Source organism: Pongo abelii, chromosome 16 (genome assembly GCF_028885655.2).
Source record: "Pongo abelii isolate AG06213 chromosome 16, NHGRI_mPonAbe1-v2.0_pri, whole genome shotgun sequence".
In the NCBI taxonomy this organism is placed as follows: Eukaryota; Metazoa; Chordata; class Mammalia; order Primates; family Hominidae; genus Pongo; species Pongo abelii.
The window spans coordinates 28,082,034-28,103,851 of record NC_072001.2 but is presented as its reverse complement, the minus strand read 5'-3'; the positions used below and the strand labels follow the sequence as shown (position 1 = coordinate 28,103,851).

Sequence of the window (21,818 nt, the reverse complement as noted above, 5' to 3'; positions counted from 1 at the left end):
GTTTAGGGAATAATTCTGCCTCCCACCCACAAGTCCCCATGGGAATTCTCACATGTTAAAAAGCATTTTGTCCTGAAAACAAAAACAATTTTTCTTAGGGAATCAGGACACTCCAATGACAGTGAGACTCTGGCTATGCCAGTCAGCCATGGGCTGGTCATTGACTATGCTGCTGGTCTCCATGATTGAATAGTGTGGGTCATTGGTGACAGATAGCTGTGTGCTCAGTGTCTGCCACATATCTCAGGTTCGAAGTCCCTTTTATAAATGTGCCTGGATGGATGATGACTTAAAAATGGATCTCGTTGGAATCTGAGCAAAACGAGTGAACAAACCACTTCTGTGCCAGTTCTGTGAACTGAGGTCCAGCACAGGGACCATGCCAGGCAAACACATGGAGAGAGTTCAGTTTGGTCAGCAACTGGTACCAAAATGGCCTGTGGTATTGGAAAACAAACGCACTAACATAGGTTACAGCACACGAATTGTACAGAGGTCTGTATGTGTTTGTATATATTTATGTATGTTTATGTACATATATCTTTGGGGATTATATGGCATTTCTTTCAGTGTTTGGCTGGCAGTGTCCATACTCTCATAGTGAGCAGAACTACACAAGAGTAGAGGGAACAGTAGGAAATGGTTTTGCCTACCCTAGAGTCTTTTATACATGTTTTTAGGTGCTATAATCTTGTGTGTGAAGTCAGTCTCTCAGGTTCATTAGGTGGACAGCGTAAAAGGTATTATGAGGGTTTACATATTATTTATCTATTAAGTAAAAGAAATATATGGAAATTGAAGAGTAGCTTTTACCTATTAAAGAAAAGAATGTATGGAAATTGAAGGGTACTTTCTATTTGTGGAAAGTCTTAACATTTTAATTTCCTTATTGACCTTGTCACAAAAGTTGGAATTTAAGTTTTGCCTGTCACTCAAAGAGAAGCTTTTTAGACATTTGATTGAGGGATTCTAGTAGATGCTATTGTAAACATTTCTAATTGTAAAATGATTAAATTTGCAATTCATAGAGTTTTATGTGGATTTCATTGCCTGATATTCATTTTTTTATTAGTGGGGTTCATAGATGTTTAAAGGGAGATCCTAGTTTTATTTTGTGATGCTAAGGGAGGCCTTTGGTCTTAGAAAACTGACTTTCATTACTACCCATTTCCAGGGAGTGAGCATAATTTTTATTCTCGTACCACATGGGCAAGTGAATATCTATGGTTTATTTCTTATAACTCATCATTAGTAATTATGTAAGTAAGAAAGTTGACAAATGAAACTCTTTTAATTATGAGGGTTTCATTTGTCAACTTCCTACTTCCTCAGTGTGCTTTGTATATTGGAGGTAATACTGGAATTGCATGGAATTCCTACTGCTGCTCTACTAACCTGCTGATTTTGTCACATGTACCAGATTCTTTGTCTGGCAATGAGAACAATACACTTCAGAGGTAATATTGCAATTTTTAGTAAGTGCATTTTTCCTGGGTTAGTTCTATTATTTTATTTTAGCAAGTAAGATTATAATTGGTTTTTCAAGCAGTCTGTTAATCGAAATGATGTGAGGCCCTAATAATCTGGTTAGTCATCTGAGGTTTCCGTGTTCTTTGTCCAGTATTTTTATACTTCCTCTGTTTTCAAATAACGTTAAGATACCCTACTAGCAAAATAATTTAGTATATTTTATGTACTTGTGCATAGTAAGCCTGTTGTATATGTACACTATTTGCATGGTTGGCAAATTACATTTGCACTTTTTATTTTTCTATATTTTTTTCCTATTTTCAAAGGTTAATGTGGACCAAGAACTAGATTTCATGTAAAAGAGTTTATTCCTTCTACTTAAGGTGTGACATGAAGGAAAGTAATGGAAATAATTCTGCCCTCCCATTCTCAAGGGCCAGGGGGAATTCTAATATTGGTAAGCATTTTGTCCTGAAAGCACCAGCATTCTTCTTAGGGAGTCATGACACTCCAATGACAATGAGACCCTGGCTGTGCTTGTCAGCCATGAGGCTGGTCACTGGCTGTGATGCTGGTCTTTGTAATTGAATACTGTGGGTTGGCAAGTCCCCAGGTGACAGAAAGATGAGTGTTCAGTGTCTGCCACGTATCTCAGGCTCAAGGTCCCTTTTATAAGTATGCCTGGATCGATGATGACTTAAAAAAATGGAAACCTTGGAAATCTGAACAAAATGAGTGACCAAGACACTTCTGTGAGCTGAGGTCCAGCACAGGGACCATAGCAGGCAAACTCATGGAGGGCGTTCAGTTTGGTTAGAACTGGTAACAAAACGAACCCACTTGCATATGTTAGAGCAGATGATTTGTACAGAGGCCTATATATCTTTGGGGATTACATGACAATGATTTAAGTGCATGGCTGGCAGCATTCACACACCTAGTAATCAGGCTTTGGGGTACCAGTGTCAGAGGAGTGAACATTGTAGAAATGGCTGTGCCAGCACTCGAGTCATTCACACTATTTTCGTAGATGCCACAACATTCTTAGTGAGTATCAGCATGTATAGGTATATTATGTAGTCAATTAAAAAGAAATTATCAGTCTTTGCTTGTTATTTATTCTTTCATTAAAAGAAATATGTGAAAATTGAAGAGTGGGTTGTATTCACGGGATTATCTTACTACATGCTGGAATTTGCTTGCTAACTCAGTCTCAAGGATTAGAACAGCATTTGTTTTTCTTTTTCCTGTCACTCAGGGAGCAATTTTCTAAGCATTAGATGATAGATCAAATTAGATGCTTCATTAAACATTTTAATGTGAAATAATGAAATTTCTAATTCTAGGGATTTTAGGTGGATATTGTTGGCTAATAGGTATATTCATTCATTGAGTCTTTGTATATTTTAAGACAGATTCTAATTTTAGTAATACTCAGGGGGCCTTTGGCCTTTGAGACCAAAATCTTGGAAACATTGATTTTCTATACTTACCCTGTTCCAAGCAACAAGCATATTTTTTAGTTATGTGGGTAGTCAAGCGACTATGGCTAATTAATTACAAACTGTTGTCAGGAATCATTCAGTTGGGAAGGTTTTGTTTCAAAACTCCCATAATGTCCCCTGTGCCTTGCAGAACGGAAGTGATTTTGGAATTGCATGGAATTCTCACTGCCATCCCAAAGAAATGCTCATCTTGTCACTCTTACCTGTTCCATTCCCCGGGACAGAACAAAAGGATTCACTCCAAAGGTAACATCCAAGTTTGAATAAATTTACTTTTTATGGCTTATTTTGTAATTTTTTCTGTAGTCAGGTAGATAATCAGTTTTGTGAATGATCTGTTAATAACAGTGTGAGGCATTAATTATCTGGTGGATCATCCAAGGCTTTCATTATCCTTTATTTCCAATTTTTTTTTGCATTCTTCCTTTTCAGTAATATCAAAAACATCCTGGTAGAGTTATGTTAGTATATTTGATATTAATATACATAACAAACCCTCCCTTCTTGTGCATGTTTGACAAATGGACATATATACTTACCATCTTCCCATATTTGTACTGTTTTCACAGATTGGCATGAACCAAGAACTGGGTTTCATATAAAATATTTTATTCTGTCCTCTTGAGATGTGACATGAAGAAAAGTATTGAGAATACTTCTATCACCTCATCTTCAAGAATCCATAGGAATTCTCCCATGGTAAGCGTTTTTTCCTGAAAATACTGGCATTCCTCTTAGGAGATGGTGACACTCCAATGACCATGAGACCCTGGCCATGCTAGTCAGCCATTGGCCAGTCATTGACTGTGATGCCAGTCTCCATAACTGAATGAATAGTGTGGGTCAGTGTACCCCAAGCTGATGGAAAGCTGTGTGCTCAGTGTCTGCCACATATCCCAGGCTTAAGGTACCTTTTATAAATATACCTGGATTGACGATGACTTTAAAAAAAAAAAAAAGAAAAAGAATCTCATTGAAATCTGAAAAAAATGAGTGACCAAACCACTTCTGTGAGCTGAGGTCCAGCACACATGACAGGCAAACGTGGAGGGATGTGGATGGTCAGTGCCCACAGGGACTGGGGTATTTGAAAGCTAATCTGCCTGTGTGTGTTAGAGGAAATGAATTGGACAGTCATCTATAAATATCCTATTTTTTAATAAAATGGCTATTCCTTTGATGCTTGGCTGGTAGCATCCATCCACTGATAATAAATAGACCCTGGAAAACCAGCACATATGTAGTGAGACCCCATGAGATATGATTGTGCCTACCTTTTAGCCATCCATCCATACAGTTATCTGGGGCGTGACAGTCTTTTGAGTGAGAGCAGTTTGTTAAGGTCATTTAGATCATCAGTTCCAAAGATGGTGTGGATCTTATCGATTATTTTTTTAGGCAGAGGTAGTATCTGGAAAATTGAGAGTGATTTCTAACCATGAGAATATTTTAGTTTGTTTAAATTTGCTTGCTAACCCAGTCCCAAAAATTCAGACCTTTTTTCTGTCTGTATTATAGCAATATTCTAGACATTTGAGTGATTCAAGTAGATGTTGTGAGATGATTACATTTCCAGTCCTTGGAATGTTATGTGGATTTTATTGGCTAATCTTCATATTTCATCAGTGGATTTTCCTATGCATGTTAAGGGAGATTCTTGTTAATTGATGTCTAGGTGGACTTTACGGTTCACCTGAACAGGTCTTGGAAAAAGGACTTTAAACATTCTCCTGTTCTGTGGAATAAGTATACTTTTTTTCTGGACATACACCTTGTCAGTGAGTATGTATCATCATTCCTCATAACTTCTTATCAGGAAACATTTGATGTGGAAGATTTCTTTCTCAACTTCTCTAATTGCCCCTGTGGTTTGCGGTTCCATGTGATACTAGAGTTGCATAGATTTTTAACCTTTACACCAATGAAGATCTGAGGCAAACATTGCCCCTTTTTTAGAAGTTTGCATTTGTCACTGATAACTGTAATAATTGATCTTGTTGAAAAGCCTGGGAAATGAAGATCTGATATGTCACTTTTACCAGCTTCCTCAACTGAAAAAGAATACAACGAAACACGCCGAGGTAACATCTAATTTATGATATTTTTTTCCCTGGGTTATTACTGTTTTAAGTATTTAGGAATTTAATGGGTGCTATATGGAGTCAGTTAATTCAGATACCAGAAGACCTTAATCTGGTGAGTCATCTGAGGCTTCTGTTTGTTCTTTTCCAGAATTTTTGTGCTTTCTCAGTCTTGCTGATGATCTTTCTATGGGCATGAAGCGTGGAGAGTGCCAGAGAGGCTGATCCTCAGCAGTGTGGCAGAGGAAATTTGGGTGCAACCAAGGGGTATGCGGTGCCCAAATGCCACTGGGTCCTCAGCAGTACCACCTGGTGAGCGTCACGCTGAGAGTAGGTGGGAAGCAGCTCATGGTGAGAGGGTTCAGAGGCCGCCTTTCCCTCTCTGCACACTGCCTAGTTCTTCTAGTCACATGTCCCAGGATAGTACTGTACCTGTGTGTGTCCTGCCTGCATTGCTGTGACCACTTTCAGTGGAATCAGGTACAGTGCAGCTCTGTGCAGCTTCTGCAAATTGCCACGCTCCCACTGTCAAGCAGGTTGAGTGCTACAAGTGATTTTTCAATGACCATTGTTTGTTTATTCCCTTATCATGGCTTTTTGTGACTTCTTCCTCCCCAATCCATTGGGTCACTTTTAAAGGTAAAGTAATCCTGAGATGGTTGAATTTACGGAAATGCTATGCATTGTTGTGAATGGAATGTTCACCGGGCCAACATCTTCTTGGAACTTTGAGCAAACTGATAGTCTGGTTGCACATTTGATTTGTCTGGCAGCAAATGTTGGACAGTATTTGGACTGATGGAAGCTAGAGACAAACACATTGACTATTGTTGAATAACACTGGAAACATCCTAGGAGAGCAGTACATTAGCTAATTTAATAGGTACATAAACTGAATCCTACTGTCTTGTGCTTGATGGACCAGCAGACACATATGCTTGTATCGTTCTCATGTTTCTACATGTTTACCCTATTCCCACAGGTCAACAAATACAAGGCACCTGGCCTCACATGAAACTTTATTCCTTTCCCTTGAGATGTGACATGAAAGAAAATATCAGAAATGATTTTTCCATCCCATCCTCAGGGACCAGTGGGAATGAATTTTACCATCCCACCCTCAAGGGCCAGGTCAGGTTGCTAAGCATTTTGTCACTAAAATATTGCCCTTTTTTATGAATTATGTAATACTCTATAAGGCACTGTCTGTGCTGGGCAGCATGGAGCCTGGGTCATTGCTGTGTTGGGGGCTTGGTCTCCATGACTTAATAGGGTGGATCAGTGTGTCCCAGAGAAGTGTACTCCAGAGTGCTCATTTTCTTTCATGTTTCTGAGGCAAACAGTGCCCCTTTTTTTAGAAGTTTGCATGTGTCACTGATAACTTTAATAATTGATCTTGTTGAAAAACCTGGGAAAACAATGAGTTAAATAATAACTTCTCTGAACATGAGGTCCAGCACAGTTACCTGCCCTAAGCAAACTATATGAGAGTTCAGTTTGTTCAGCTGTGTGGTCCCAGTAAGGACTGTGGTACTGGAAAACTAACCAGCTTACATGCACTAGAGAAGTAGAATCGGACAGTGATCTGTAGGTACCCAGTTTGGAGATGAAATTGCAACTCTGAGTTCTTGATTGGCAACATAAATAAGTTGATAGTAAACAGACCCTGGGGAATCAGCACTTGAGTTGTGAAAATGCGGGAAATAGCTATGCCTACACTTGAGCCATTCACACTTCTGTTGGAGCTGCAATAATCTTCTAAGTCATGCTTGCTCTCTTGAGGGCAATGAGATGGTCAAAATCCAAGGAGATTTTGGGTTTTCACTTTTCATTTCTCTATTAAGTGAAAAAAGCATATGAAAATTGAAAAATAGATATTACTTATGTAATCTTCACAGTATAATTTAATTTGCTTGCCAAGCAGTCACTGGGATTTAATCAGTTTCTTTGTCTCTCATTTTTCTCATCAGCTGAGAGAGTAATTTTGTGTGCACAGCAGTACTGTCTTCAGCTACATGCTGCATTAAACATTCCTAGATGTGAAATGATTAAATTTCCAAGTTTTTAAAATGTGGATTTTTCTGGCCACTTTTCTATCTCTTCAATGGGTTTCTAATGGATTTAAGGAGAGAGCCTAGTCATAATGAATGGTGTTGTGTTGGGTATGCTGGGGAAACTTTGAGACCAGTGTTTCAGAAAAAATTATTTCTATACTGTCATGTTTCAAGTACCGAGTATTGTTCTTGTCATACAGATGGTCCAGTGAACAACTCTGGTGAATTCCTTACAACCAACCTCTTGTTACTAAATATTCCATTAGGAATGTTTTGTTTCTCAACTCCCTGATTTCCCCTTTATAGATTGGAAGTGATATTGGTGGAAGACAACATTTTGCCGCTTGGAATTCTCACCTCCACACCAAAGAAGTACTGTTTTTGTCATTTGCACGAGCTTCTTTCTCCAGGAAAGATCAAAATGATGCACTGCAAGGGTAACATCCAATTTTTAATACATGTAATTCCCTGGATTATTTTTGTTGTGTTATTAAATAACTTAGAATTGTTTTTACAAAGTCTGTTGAACCAAACACTGTAAGGCATTAATAACCTGGTGAGTTATTTGAGGCCTCTTTTCCTCTCCTAGAATTTTTGCACAATTTATATTTTGAATAGTGTCAGAGACATCCTAGTAGAGTAATACATTAGTACATTTTATATGCAGATACGTAGTGAAGCCTCCTTTCTTATGCATATTTGACAAATGGACATGTATATTTCTCATCTTCCCATATTTTTACTCCATTTCCACAGGTCGTGTAGACCAAAATGTGGATGTCATATGAAAGAGTTTAAACATTCTCCTTGAAATATGACAGAAAGTATCAGAAATAATTATACCATTCCATGCTCACAGGCCAGTGGGAATTCTCACAGTAAGCATTTTGTCCAGAGAATACTGTATTCTTCTTAGGGAATTATAACGTTCCAATGATAATGGTAGTCAGCCATGTGGCTGGATCATCGTTCCTGTATCCTGATCTCTATGACTTAGTGTGGTCATGGTGTCATTGTGTCCAAGTATGACAGAATTGTTAGTGTGTAGTGTCTGTCTCCTATCTCAGGCTCACAGTCCCTTTTATAAACATGCCTGGATTGATGATGGCTTCAGTATCTTTTGGAAATCTGGACTAACTGAGCAATAGAATTGCTTCTCTCAAATTGATTTCAAGTCATATAAAAGGCCATGTTACATATATATTGTTAATCTGAGGGAGGTTATGATCATTTAAGTTGTATTTTATAAACACTAGGACCACCAGTAAGAAAACAATTCAAAAAAAAATTAAAAGAACAACCAAAGAATTAAAATAGAATAACCGAAAAGATCTGTTTAACACAAAAGAAGGCAGTTAAAGATGAACAGAGGAACCAATAAGACATATAGAAAACAGAATAGGAAAATGACAGACATAAACACAGCCATATGACAATTATATTAAATTTTTAAGAGATTAGGAAATTCTGTTGTTTTTTAAACATGAACAACTATACACTGTCTACAAAAGAGACACTTTAGAACAAAAGATACAAATAGTTTGAAAGTAAAAAGATGGAAAAAGCTATATCCAGCGAATCCAGAGGAGAGCAGAAGTGGCTATTCTGACATCAGAAAAAAGAGACTTTAAGATAAAGTATTGCTAGAGAGGAAGAAGGATAGTATTTAATGATAGAAGGGTTAATATGGAATATGTAACAATTATAATCATATCAGCACTAACAACACTGCCCAAAATTACATACACTGAAAACTAACATGATTGAGGGGATCAATAGGCAATTCAACAATAAAAACTTTTGTTCATACCCTCTTCTTAATCACTGATAAGTCAATTAGGTAGAGCATCATTGAGGTTACAACATATTTCAGCAATATTGTCAACCAATTTGACCTGAGATAGATAGATAGACAGACAGACAGACAGAGAAAACTCCCCCAACAACAGAAATACAAATTATTTTCAAGCATACCTGGAACATTCTCCAGGATAGAGTATATGTTAGGCTATAAAACTGTACTCAATAAATTTAAGATTGAAACCATGTAGAGTATGTTGTGTGACCATAGAGGAATTAAATTAGAAGTCAACACAGAAATAAATTTGGAGGTCACAAAATATTTGGAAATTAACACACTTTACAGAGCCCATTGGTCAAAAAAATATATATATTAAAAGAAAATAGAAAGGCCAGGGGTGGTTGCTTACACCTGTAATTCCAGCACTTTGGGAGGCGTAGGTGGGCACATCACTTGAAGCCAGGAGTTCAAGACCAACCTGGGCAACATGGCAAAACCCCATCTCTACAAAAAAACACAAAAAAATGAGTTGAGCATGGTGATGCATGCCTGTAGTCCCAGCTGCTCAGGAGGCTGAGGTAGGGGAGTCACCTGAGCCCAGCAGGTAGAAGCTGCATTGAACCAAGATTGCACCACTGCATTCCAGCCTGGGCGACAAAGTGAGACCCTGTCTAAAAAATAAAAGGAATCTAGAAAACATTTTGCATAGAATTTGATACAACTAAAGACATGCTTAGAGGGATATTTATAGTTTTAAATAACTGTATCAGAAAAAAAGGGAAGATAAATAAATGACATAAGCTTCCACCTTAAGAAACAAGAAAAAGACTAAACTAGAAGATGAGATCCAAAGCAAGTAGAAGGAAGTAAATAATAGGGATTTGAGCAAAAATTGATGTCATAAAAAACCAGACAAAATATAGAGAAAAATCCATGAAACCAAAAGTTGGGTTTGTGCAGAGATTTGTGAAATTGACAGTCCTTTAGCTAGACTGACACAGATCATTAGAATTAGGAATGATGGAGACGACATCGCTACTGACCCTACAGATTGGATCAGGAATGTTGCTGTTTGCTGTATTGTGCTTTCTTAATGGGAGAGCTATGAAGGAAAACAAAGTTCTCATTGCACTTACAACTCAACAACACAGCGCTGACATTTTGATTCTCATTGGCTTCAGTGCTCATCTCTGTGAGGTTTCCAGAAGATCCCATAGCAATATCACTCATTCTAAATTTATCTGTGGGCTACTCTGGGAACACTGTCTATGGGTTACCCCTGCTCTGCAAGGAGCAGTAAAAAATATATATGTATTTTTTGAGGCTGAGTCTCGCTCTGTCACCCAGACTGGAGTGCAGTGGCACGATGTTGGCTCACTGCAACCTCTACCTCCAGGGTTCAAGCGATTCTCCTGCCTCAGCCTCCCAAGTAGCTGGGATTACAGGCATGTGCCACCACGCACCGCTAATTTTTGTGTTTTTGTAGAGACAGGGTGTCACCATTTGGGCCAGGCTGGTTTGAGACCTCCTTGATCTGCCCTCCTTGGCCTCCCAAAGTACTGGGATTACAGGCATGAGCCACCGTGCCTGGCAACTATGTTTGTAGTCAGTGGGGAATTGTTTTAACTAGGCAATAATTTGATATATTTTGAGAAGCCTCTTGTAATCAAATCATATATCAACATTAATCACATGGTGAGTCCTCCATGGTTTTCATTCCTAGAGATTCTAGGATGTTTGACATTTCTCTGCTTAGCTTATAGCAGAAAGGTATTGGATATCAAGAATGTTTGAACAGTTTCTCCTTTTTGGGAATGAAGATGATACTGGGCTAGAATGAGATGTGTGATTGAGAGGATGTCCCTGAGGCCTGAGCAGTGTGTCCTTTTGGGTATGGGCATTGGAAGCATGTAGTGAATTCTTATAATTTTATGTTGCCTCGGCATCCATCTTGAGTATAAGTTTAATGTTTCTTATACCAGAAGCAAGGCTTACTCACTTTTGCACAGTTTCCCGTTCTACACCTCTTTCTCATTCCTCAGTGTGGTTGGTCCAGATAGCTGCCTTATCCAACTGCCTCCTTTGGACCACTTCATCATGGGACAGCTTGATGCAATCTACTTGACAAGCCCCTGGAACCCCACACGCCTCATGGAGCCAGTGTCCACCTCCTAGTCACAGTGTGACCCCAGGGAACTCATGCCTGCTTGCTTTAAACCCACCACTTAAAAGTCTCCACAGAAAACCTGTTTGAATAGTACCCTTGACCCAATAAGGGCATTGGCCCATGGGTGTCTCTCTCTCTCTCTCCCCCTCTCTCTCTCTCGCTCCCTGACCTCTGCGTGTGGACTCCAGGCATGCCATATACCCCTCAGGACCTGTAAGTAATGCTATCTTTATTTTTATTTTATATCTCTCCTAATCATTGAGAAGGTGCTGTCCCTAACACAGTGACAGGCTGAAACACCCTGATTGCACTCTTTACCCATTTAGTGATTTTTCTCAAGTTACTCTACACCATGTATTATCAACATAATTGATATTATAGGATAGAATTATAAGATACTTCTTTTGCCACAGAAAGTTCTATTGGACTCAGATTATCTAGAGCTACTACATGTATGCTATTCTATGATAAAATATGTAGATGTGATAAAAACATTTATAAAATATCTGTCTTAGAAATGTTAGCTAAAATTATTTTGGGAAAAGTATGTTTGAAAATAGAATTGTAAGCTACCACATTGTGATAAATATTTCTAAATGTGTTTATTAACTTGTCAGGAGACAACAGAATGAATTAAAACAGTAGCCTTGTATCATTATGTTTTTATTCAGAAGACAAATGCACGTTTTAACTATTGTATGTTCTTGGCTTAACTTTTTTTGTAAAGTTAAAACATTACACTTTTACATGAATCTGTAATTTCAAGATATCTTAATGGTTGACAGGGACAGGACAATTGAAGAAAACCTGTAAATACATTTGGTAAAATTTACGATGCATTGTTTTGCAGATGGCTTCAGAGGTTATTAGCACATCTGTTTGAGATATGCACAGTTTTACATTTGTCCCTTAGGTAATCAACAGGGCTGAGATCAGTAAATCACATGTAAGCTACTGTTATGAGGCTATTCTGAATAGAGTTACATCATTTTATCATATCTAGACTTCCTAGTTATATTGATGCTGTTGAAAATGATTTTGTATTACATGCTTTCTTCCAAATCATAGATCAAGATATTTTATTTATGTATGTCTTTTAAATGAAGAGTGGTTAGGATAGTCCTGATTATTGCACATAAATATTGCCTTTCACTAGATTATTGTTTTGGGCCAAATTTTAGACTATTGTTTTAAAAAAGAGTAGCTTAGTTTAATCCAACCTTTCCAGATATTTAGAAATTATTGAAATGTATATTTTGTAAAGATGGTCTTATGAAAGTTGTTGAGCTAGAAACATGTCCTTCACCAGTGGAATTCTTAGAAGCTTTCCTTGGGCTTCACTGGGTGCTAATAGACTATGATCGTATTGCTCTGTATATAATGGTATAAATTTTGTTTTATAACACTTAGTCTTAATAGAATGGGAATATTTTATCTTACTAACCTAGTCATTAGCTGGCCACTCCCTGTGTCCATTGGACCTTATAGGGTAAAGGGAGGGCAGTGCGTATTTGAAGCCTGTGCGTGTGACACACAAAGGGCTTAGCAACCTCTGTGTTTTCCCAGCACAGGATACCCATACTTCCTGAATGTTTCATTGTTAAATTAGATTGTGTGTGTGTGTGTGTGTGTTTTGTGTGAACATACAGATGTATGTATTTTAGTTGCATTTTTTTCTTAAAATGTTATTTTTTCTCTTTTTCTTTTTCTTTTATGTCAGGTGATGATAGAGCCTCTAGGGAAGCGAAACTGTCCATTCACTTGCCTTAACTTTCAGATATGATAAAAACAACATTTATAAAATACCTGTCTTAGAAATATTAGCTAAAATTCTGTTGGGGAAAGTATGTTTGAAAATAGAATTGTAAGCTACCACATTGTGATAAATATTAATAAATTTGTTTATTGACTTGTCAGGAAGCAAGAGAATGAATTAAAGAAAACTCCAGAGAATGAGCTGACAACTTACTCCCTAGTCAGTGGCTCTCCATGCCTACCTGTGGTCTCTTGGACACCCTTGCAGGTATGTGGGCAGGGAACTGCATGTTTATAGGAAACAGGCCTAGGATGGAAGGAGTTAATAGATCTTGCTCTTCTTGAGTTTGATGACATTTGTTTCCAGTTAAATAGCATGAAAACCCATCTGAGAGCCAGCTGAGAGTGGATACAGTTCTGGGGAGTTAAAGACGAGTGGTCACAACAGTTCTTCCTCGGCAATCCGAGCCCAAAACTGAATCTGCCTCCATAAAACCATTATGTCTCAGCTCTTTATTTATATGATTGATTCATCCAGTGGACTTTTAATTTCTTATGTCCAGATATTTTTTCAGTTCTTTTTTTCATGATACAAGCACCTTGTGGATTGCCTGTCATAGAACAGGTTCTCAAGAAACTTTTATTGAAAAAAGATGTATAAGTAGATTGTCTTGAGTAATTTTGTGAATAACCTGACCAACTAAGCAGTAGAAGACAAATGATTTTAAAACAGAAAGAGACATAACTTTCAGTGGGATTCAGGTGATCTAGTTGGGTCTGGAAATGTGCAAGAAAGAAGGTCCCTGATGCAGTATGCTGACATTGAAATGTGCAGTTATGCGCTAGGTGGTTATGGTTTCAGAACTGTGTAAGTAAGAGGTAGATTCCAAATTAAATCAATATTAAACAGTAGCAGAGAAGGAATTTCCAGATTCCAGCTGCATTGCTTGTTTCATTGGAAGTGGTATTTCTCTTTTTTCTTTTTTTAAAAAACCTCAGAATATGACTTCCTGGGAACTCTTCTGGAAGTGAATGTTGTCAGCAGATTCCCAAAACAACACCCCTTAGACAAAAAGCCTCCTCACCTATGCATTGCCTAGGCCACCCACTAAAGGTAAGGTGTTAGTTAAAATAGTCCTTGCTTTCTGGGAGAAGCCATGTCTTAGTAGAAATTGAGATGTTAATTTTCTGAATATTGATGATGTTTGATTACATTCTAATTGATTCTAAGATTTCATAATATGTTAAGAGATGCAGCTTTTCTTATATACCTTCGTGGCTTTTCTACATCTCAGTACATTTACTGTTAATATGAAGGATTTCCATAACTTCTCTCATCTAGTAAACTGAACTCCTTCATGGCTTGATCCATTGTGATGCTAGAAAATTGTTGTACACAGAAGACACAGTAGCCTCTCCATAACTGTTAGACTGGAAGGTTGACAAACTGGTCTGAAATAACTGATCAAATCAATGAATGACCTAGAGCTTTAAGAAACCAGATGGGAAGAGACAGACATGAAACCCAAGGTTGTTGATGGCTATTACTTTTGAGCCCAGCAAAAGGAGAAAAAGCAGCACCAATATCTGGCATCCTTGACATTAGGAAGTTTTAATGTCATTGTTTTAGCCTCATCATGGACCCAGGTGCTAGAAATGAGATTTTCTCTGTATACCCTGGGTATATTTGTTCTAGCACAAGTAGGGGGAAGATTAAAGAGGAATTTCATACCCCCATGACTCCATAGGAAATGTGTTTCTCACCTTTGCCACTTTTTCCCACTGTGTCCTTGCAGGTGATGGCCACAAAGAGGTGGATTTGTTGAGTTGGTGCCATTCCTTCTACTGCCAGCTTCACCAAAACAATGACACAGTCTTCCTTCTGCATGGAGACTCTTCTCTTTCCTGTGTTGCAGTGGATGCCTCCTGCAGATAAGAAATGCTTAACTGAGAAATGCTCATGTTGGGATATCATCGATGAGACTTTAATTTGGGCATGGTGACTGTTTCCCTTGCTGCCACTTGACTCAATCCCAGGAGGCTCAGTAGAGGATATAATATTACACAAGATGCTCAAAATGGTGGAATTGCTCAGTGCTCCCATAAATATACATTTATAATTTTCATTTGCCACATGGTAAACTGAAAAATACAGAATATATTAAAAAGAAACTGCATGATTTTTTTTCAAAAATTCAAAGCATATTTAAATAATATATAAATTAAATGCCCTCCTCTCTTCCAATTCTGTCCCTATAGTTTTCCTCTATTAAGTGAACTACATGCATTCTTTTAGTGGATAGATACACACAAACCATTGTGGGGAAGGATCCACGTGTGTGGCCATATTGTAACACATTTTTCTGCAAATTACCTCTTTCATTTAACAGCCCTTATTCAATGGCCTTTTTCTTTTTCAGTAATACATACACATCTGTGTCATTTGTTGAATGACGACATGAATGTTTTGTAGATGAAATATAATTAAATGTTTTAAGCATTTCTCAGTCATAGATATTTATGTTAGCACCAAATTTCTGTGCAATGAACCTCCCTATATATCAATAATTTTGCATTTGTCTATAATATCATAATAAATTACTTATCAGTTGAATTACTAGGATTAAGTATGTGCACACTTTATATTTTGAAAATTATTGCAAGATTGCCTTCAAAAATGTGGTTAACAACTTTATCCTCAAATGGCAATGAATGAGATTGCCAGCTTTCCTACAACCTCACAGACAATGGATTTTATAAATATTTAACATTTTTGCCAATGTGATCACCCAGACTATTGTCTTAAATTGTATTTCTTTTGTTTTTGAGTTTCGTCATTTTTTCATGTTTATTAGCCATCTGTATTTTTTAATTTCTTCTTTATGTCCAATTTTGTGGGTGGGAGGAGGATTTAGTCTCTTCCTGATTTCGAAGAGCTCATTTACTATTTCGGAAAATAAGATTTGGATTGTCAACCATTATAGCTATTTTTTACACACTTTTCAACTTTGTTTTTGTTATAAGAATGTGTATGATTGTTATATGTCCAAGTATAACCATGTTCGCTTTTATGGCTTCTGAGTTTCATGTCATTTTTGGAAAGATATATATACTGAGTCCATAAAACCCTTCACCTGTGTTAAATTCTAGTTCTTTTGTGTTTTTTTAATTCAGATTCTTAAATCATGAGAAATTTTTTTGTTTTGAAATCTTAAAGTTGCCAAGTTACTTGCCATTACTTGCGATTATTTGCCAATAATTGCCCATTTATCTGTACTGCCATCTTGCGCATATGCTGTACTCTCATCTGTGACTGGCTCCATTTTTGTTCTGTGGATTTGTGTGTCTCTTCTTCTGCCTCCTGTCTCATGTGTCTTCTCGTTGGAAGAAATTACAGTTTAGACTGCAATTTCATCAACTTTAATAAATCAATTGAGGGGAGAATTGGTTTTTAAAAATATTAAGTAAGTCTTCATATCCAAGGACAAGGTATGTCTTTTCTTATTCAATAATTTTAATTACTGTTAATATTTTCACTGTGGTGATGGGATTTTTTCTTTTAATTTATTTTCTTGTTCATTTTTTGTATCTAAAGTTTTTGTTTTGTTTTGTTTTGGGGGTAAGTTGTCACCTTACTGTTTCTTGTTGCTTTTCAGATTTTTTCAAAGTATAGAGTAAATCCTTCACAAATATTTAAAGTTTTTATTTTCCCCCTTCATATTGATCCTGATTTTAGTTATGTTGACAAAGTCCACTGACTGTTACTATCGGAACACTTGAACAGTTATGGAAGTATTACCTACCCTTGATTTAATCAGAGTTTAATGGTATGCTTCTTTGGTTTGACTGGCACATTGTTGCTGGTCATTTTCTCCCAAAGACCACCAGAAAGAGCTATGATCAAGCAAAGCTGAGTTTGTTAAACTTACCTGCAGCAAGGGAAAACACCACCTTGATAGGGTTTAATAATGTTTCAAAATCAAGAAATGAGACTTTGGGGTCTGGGCAGGGAACTAATTAGAAATGGGCAAAATTTGTCATGCAATACTTTAAGATTGGTGGGAAAGTGAGATGAAGTTCTTAATGTGAGTATTGATGGTTAAATCATTTTCTAGGTGAGCTGTTTGCCTATATAAAGATGTTATCAATGATAGAAGAACTATTTGCCTAGATAAACTGAATTTATTTATTGGTTTACAGTTTTATCTTGCTGGGCAGGACTCTGCTGGGGGTGGTATCAGGTCTTATTCCCAATAGGTAAGTTATTTGGATATGGGTGGTCTTAATCATCAATGTTTAAAATGCTGATTTTAAGTGCGAAATGCTTTGTCTACCATGTTAGGAAAGTCCCCCACCTTTTATCTTTTTAAAGGAATTTTAATCAAAACCAGGTGGTAGATATAATCAAATTTTTTTGCAGAATCAATTTTACTGTTCTTTTTAAAGACTTTTATCACTGTGAATTAATTTACTATTATTGCAACTTCCTTTTATTCCTTGAATGAACAGACCCTACTGGTTTTAAAAATGTTTTATTCTTTTAATTTACTACTTAATTGTGGGTATTTTACTTTGATTTGGAATTTTTACAAGTATACAACTAAGTGAAATTGATCTGTGATTTTTCTTTTTTGTGCTATTTTTGTCATGTTTTGATATCAGATATTCTGGTTGTGTTAAAATAATTTTGAGGATTTTCTTCTTATACTGTGTTCTAGAGTGGGTAAAAAAAGCCCTAGTCTCACTATCAGTGTTTAAGTGAACACATCAATGACATCATCTGGACTCTCCTTTGTTTTTGCTGGTTTGGAGTTAGGACATCTAGAAGTTTGTTTTTTATTTTTTCTTCCTTTTTTTGTATGGTTATTGCTTGTTCTTTGTTTTGTGTCAAATTTAACCTGTTTTCTCTTAGCAAATCACAGTTCGTGCAGATTTTCAAACACATTAGCATTGTTATACAAAGTGTTCTTTCATCATTCTATTAAATTTCCATTTTCATTCCAGTTATAGTTATTTCTGCTGTGCCTTTGTTAATGAATAAGTTTAAATCGTGGATGTTTAGCATCACTAGCCTTCCCCTTCCATCTCCCTTAATCAGGTCTTTGGTATAATTTATCAGGTATTTTTTAAGGTTCTAATTTACTTATATATATTGCTTCTGTATTCTTTTGTTTCTTTTCTTAATAAATTCTTAAACCTGTGTAATACATTCATATTCACTTGTTCTTGGCAATGAAAGATTTACCCTGCTGTGCATTTTATAAAACTTTTCATTATGAACACATTGTAAACATACAGTGTATGAGGAGAAGAGAACAGTGAACTAGCACGTACAAGGAACTGGAACTGGTTCCATCGTTGTCAGTATTTTGCCATATTTACTTTGTGTTTATTTTAAGTATTTTCAAATAAGCTAGAGAAATCATAACACTTCTTATTCTCCCATAAACATTTTTACAATTTTATTTTTGAAAGTGTATGTATACACACTCAATATGCTTTTATATTGTTCTATAACTTTCTTTTATATCTTATGTAATATATAAATATTTTAATATTTCTATCTGATTATTACATATCCATAGATGTGGAGCTTCCCTATTTTTAATAACTTATATTTTTACATAAGTAAAATTTACATAGTTAAATGCATTGTTATATAGTAATTGTATAATTCAATAAGTTTTCTTTAATTACTATCCCATTCAGGAGATAGAATATTTTTATTACTTGATAACCTACCCTATTGCCTCTTTCCAACCAAGCACCTTCTCAAAAAAAAACAACGTTGTGATTTCTGTGATCATAGATAAGTTTTGCCTGTTTTGAAATTAATATAAATGGCATCACACAGTGTGTGTCTGGCTTCTTGCGCTCATCATAATCATGTTGAGATTTATCCATGCTATTCCCTATATCAGCAGTTTAAAAAATTTTTTATAGTTGTAATGTAATATTTCACTAAATGGTCATATTGCAGTTTGTTTATCTTTTCTCTTGTTGATGGACACCTGAGTAGTTTCTAGTTTTTAGCTGTTTTGAATGTTAGCAGCTCTCTTATGTAAATACCTAAAAATTGAATTATTTGATCATAAGACAGATTTTGCTTAACTTATAGGAAACTGCTAGAGAGTCTTCTAAAGAGGTGGACACTTTTCACACTCCCAACCAGTGATACGAGATTTTTAGTTGCTGTCCATTTTTGCCAACACTGGAAATTGTCAGTCTTATCTATTAAGTGGGTGTGAGGTGATATTTTGTTGTGACTTCAATTTGAAATTTGACCACTTAAGAAGGCAACCAGTTTTTCATGAAGTTATCCAATTGTAAATCTTCTTTAGTAAAATTTGTATATTTTTCCCAACTTTTAAATTAAAATTTTGAAGTAATTTTGGACTTACAGGAAATTTGCAAAAATAGTAGAGTTCCTGTGTATTCTGTACCCAGCTTTCTGGATGTTAGCATTTTATATAATCATTATTATAACATTGTTACATACAATGATTACTGAAATCAGGAAATTAATATAATACTGTCAGCCAATCTGTAGACCATATTCAGGTTTTTCAAGTTACGCTACTAATGTCCTTTTTATCTAGTCCAGGATCCAATTCAAGATCCCTTGTTTTATCTGGCATGTTTCCTTTGCCCTCTCTCCTGACTACAAATCTGGGAGAACTCCCTCAGTCTTTCTTTGTATTTCATTTAATTGACACATTTGAGAAATACTAGACCATAATTTTGTACACTAGTCCTCAATTTGGATTTGTCTGATATTTTTTATTATTAGATTAAGGTTATGCACTTTTGACAAAAGATAACACAGTAGTAATAGTGTGCCCTTTTCAGTGGATCATCTGGAGTACATGATGTCAATGTCTTATTTCTGCTGATACTAAATATGATCACTTTATTAAGGTAGTGTCTGCCATGTTTATCCACTGCAAAGTTACTGTTTTTCTTTCTTTGTAATTGATATTTTATGAGGAAATAATTTGAGGCTATGCAAATATTTTATTTCATCTAATTTCAGTATTAATTGAAGATTCTTGCCTACAGCAATTATGATTATGGTGTTTACCTAGTGATGGTTTCTATTTCCATGATACTTTCTCTGCTTATTAGAATTTGACTGTAAGGAAGATCTGTCCTTCTTCCCCATTTATTTGTACTCAGTTGTTATTTTACATCAGTATGGATTTGTGGATATCTTATTTTATGGATTGTTATATATTGCAATCATTGTTTGTGTTAGATTTTCAATTTTTTTCCTGCATTTGATCATTGGGAGCTCCTTTAAGTTGGCCCCTGTGTTCTTTTAATACAACCCCATAATTTTTTGACCACTTCTTATTTTCTGGTATCACAAGATGTTCTAGGTTTATCTTGTATTTTCCTTCCCCACGCCTGTAATCAACCATTTCCTCAAGGAGTTCTAGTTCTTCATATTGGAAAATACTATTTAGAAGCCAAGATCTTGGTATTAAGTGTATTCATTGCTAATGGGGTTTTATTGCTTCTAGGCCTAGAGCTGGGAGCTGTGTGTCTGTTTACACACATACACATACACACACACCCCTATATTGTCTGTATTCATTTATCTATCTTAAATATATATACTAATAGTATGTAGAATACTATAGATAGTATATATCTATCTTTATTTAAAATCACGAGTTCATACTGTTGTGGATTATAATCCATCATCATACGGTTCATTTTATTCTTCCCTCTTGGCTTATTTGTGATTTGTTTCTTCAACAGTGAGAAACCTACCTTTCATTATCTACAATATGTTTTGTTATTTCTTCAATGCAGTATACACTTAATTTCAGAATTGCTAAATTATACCCCTTTAAAAATGAAATCACTAACTACAGCACAGTATTTAAATATAGTTCTTTTTTCTTTATCCTTAACAGTGTTCAGTCAACATACTATTTCTAAATGTATTTAGGTTAGTTATCTTTTTTTTCCTATCCCCTGCCATATGGTTACATTAATCATATAATCAGGCAGGTTTTTTTATTGTTTATATTCCATTTTGAGTTCCCTCACCTTTTGGATTATTTGAACTATATTTTGTACATGTGAAATATTACTATGGTTCTAAAAATTAGGACTGTGAGAAATATCACTCCCCCATCATCCCTGCTACACTGATAATATTCCTCCCTTCTTTCCACCCTAATCTCACCCAACCCCTAGAGTTAAGTAGTCTAATAGTTTCTGGTTTATTTTATTCTCTTTTTATTCTTGTTCACAAGTGGGCAGATACATGTGTATTTTATCATATATCACATGTATATTGTATATCCCCTTCCTTCTTACATGATTGGTGGCATACTATAGATTTTTTTTGTTGTTGCAATTTTCTTTTTCCACTTAATATGTCCTGGAAATCACTTCATATGTATTCAAAGAGATATTCCTCATTCTGTTCTGCTTGGTGCCTGACTCCATGGATGCACCACAATTTATTCAACCCCTCTGCTCTATGAGAATTGTTTGTAATGTGTGTAAAGTATCACACTACAAATAGTTTTACATTGGATTGTTTATTCGCTCTTCGTTTGGAAGCATTCTTTGTATTACTGGGACATACATTTCTTGTTCAATATATGTGTTGCAAAAGTTTCTTTCATTAAGTATCTTAGCCTGCCTGCCTTCCTTTCCATTTCCTTTCTTTTTCTTTTCTTTCTCTTTTCTTTCTTCTCCTTTTAATGCTGTTATGCTCTAAATTTTAAGATGGCCCAAATTTGCCAGTGGCTCATCCCTTATTGCTATTTATTCTCCCTCTCCTTTTCTCCCCCATCTCTTTTCCTTTAATTTAAGTGAAATTAACATAACGTAGCCATTTAGTGCATTCAAAATGTTTTGCAACTGCCATCCTTAACTAGTTCCAAAACATTTTCAGCACCCCAAAGACAACCCATACCCATTAAGCAGTCAGTCCCAACTCTCTTTCCCCATCTTTTCATTTTT

At 36.0% G+C, this 21,818-nt stretch overlaps 1 protein-coding gene, 1 non-coding gene and 1 pseudogene across 49 annotated transcripts in view; all 3 read left to right on the top strand.

Annotated features, from left to right (window-relative positions):
• Positions 1-15,977, top strand: part of LOC100935796 (uncharacterized) — an 83,119-nt gene extending 67,142 nt beyond the window's left edge. For 10 of the 48 annotated variants that reach the window (XR_010137415.1, XR_010137397.1, XR_010137428.1 and 7 more), the window contains 10 exons: positions 1,797-1,927; positions 3,106-3,221; positions 3,545-3,674; positions 4,651-5,368; positions 6,039-6,187; positions 7,417-7,547; positions 10,954-11,291; positions 12,996-13,101; positions 13,833-13,947; positions 14,630-15,977. The gene's annotated coding sequence lies outside the window, so the exon portion shown is untranslated. The other 38 variants (XR_010137403.1, XR_010137395.1, XR_010137402.1 and 35 more) reach the window with 28 other exon arrangements.
• Positions 276-367, top strand: LOC112129259 (small nucleolar RNA SNORD116). Its single transcript, XR_002911668.1, has one exon. It is a non-coding gene; the product is annotated as a small nucleolar RNA SNORD116 (small nucleolar RNA).
• LOC112129255 (small nucleolar RNA SNORD116) lies at positions 2,154-2,236 on the top strand (annotated as a pseudogene).
• Positions 15,978-21,818: the final 5,841 nt, after the last annotated feature.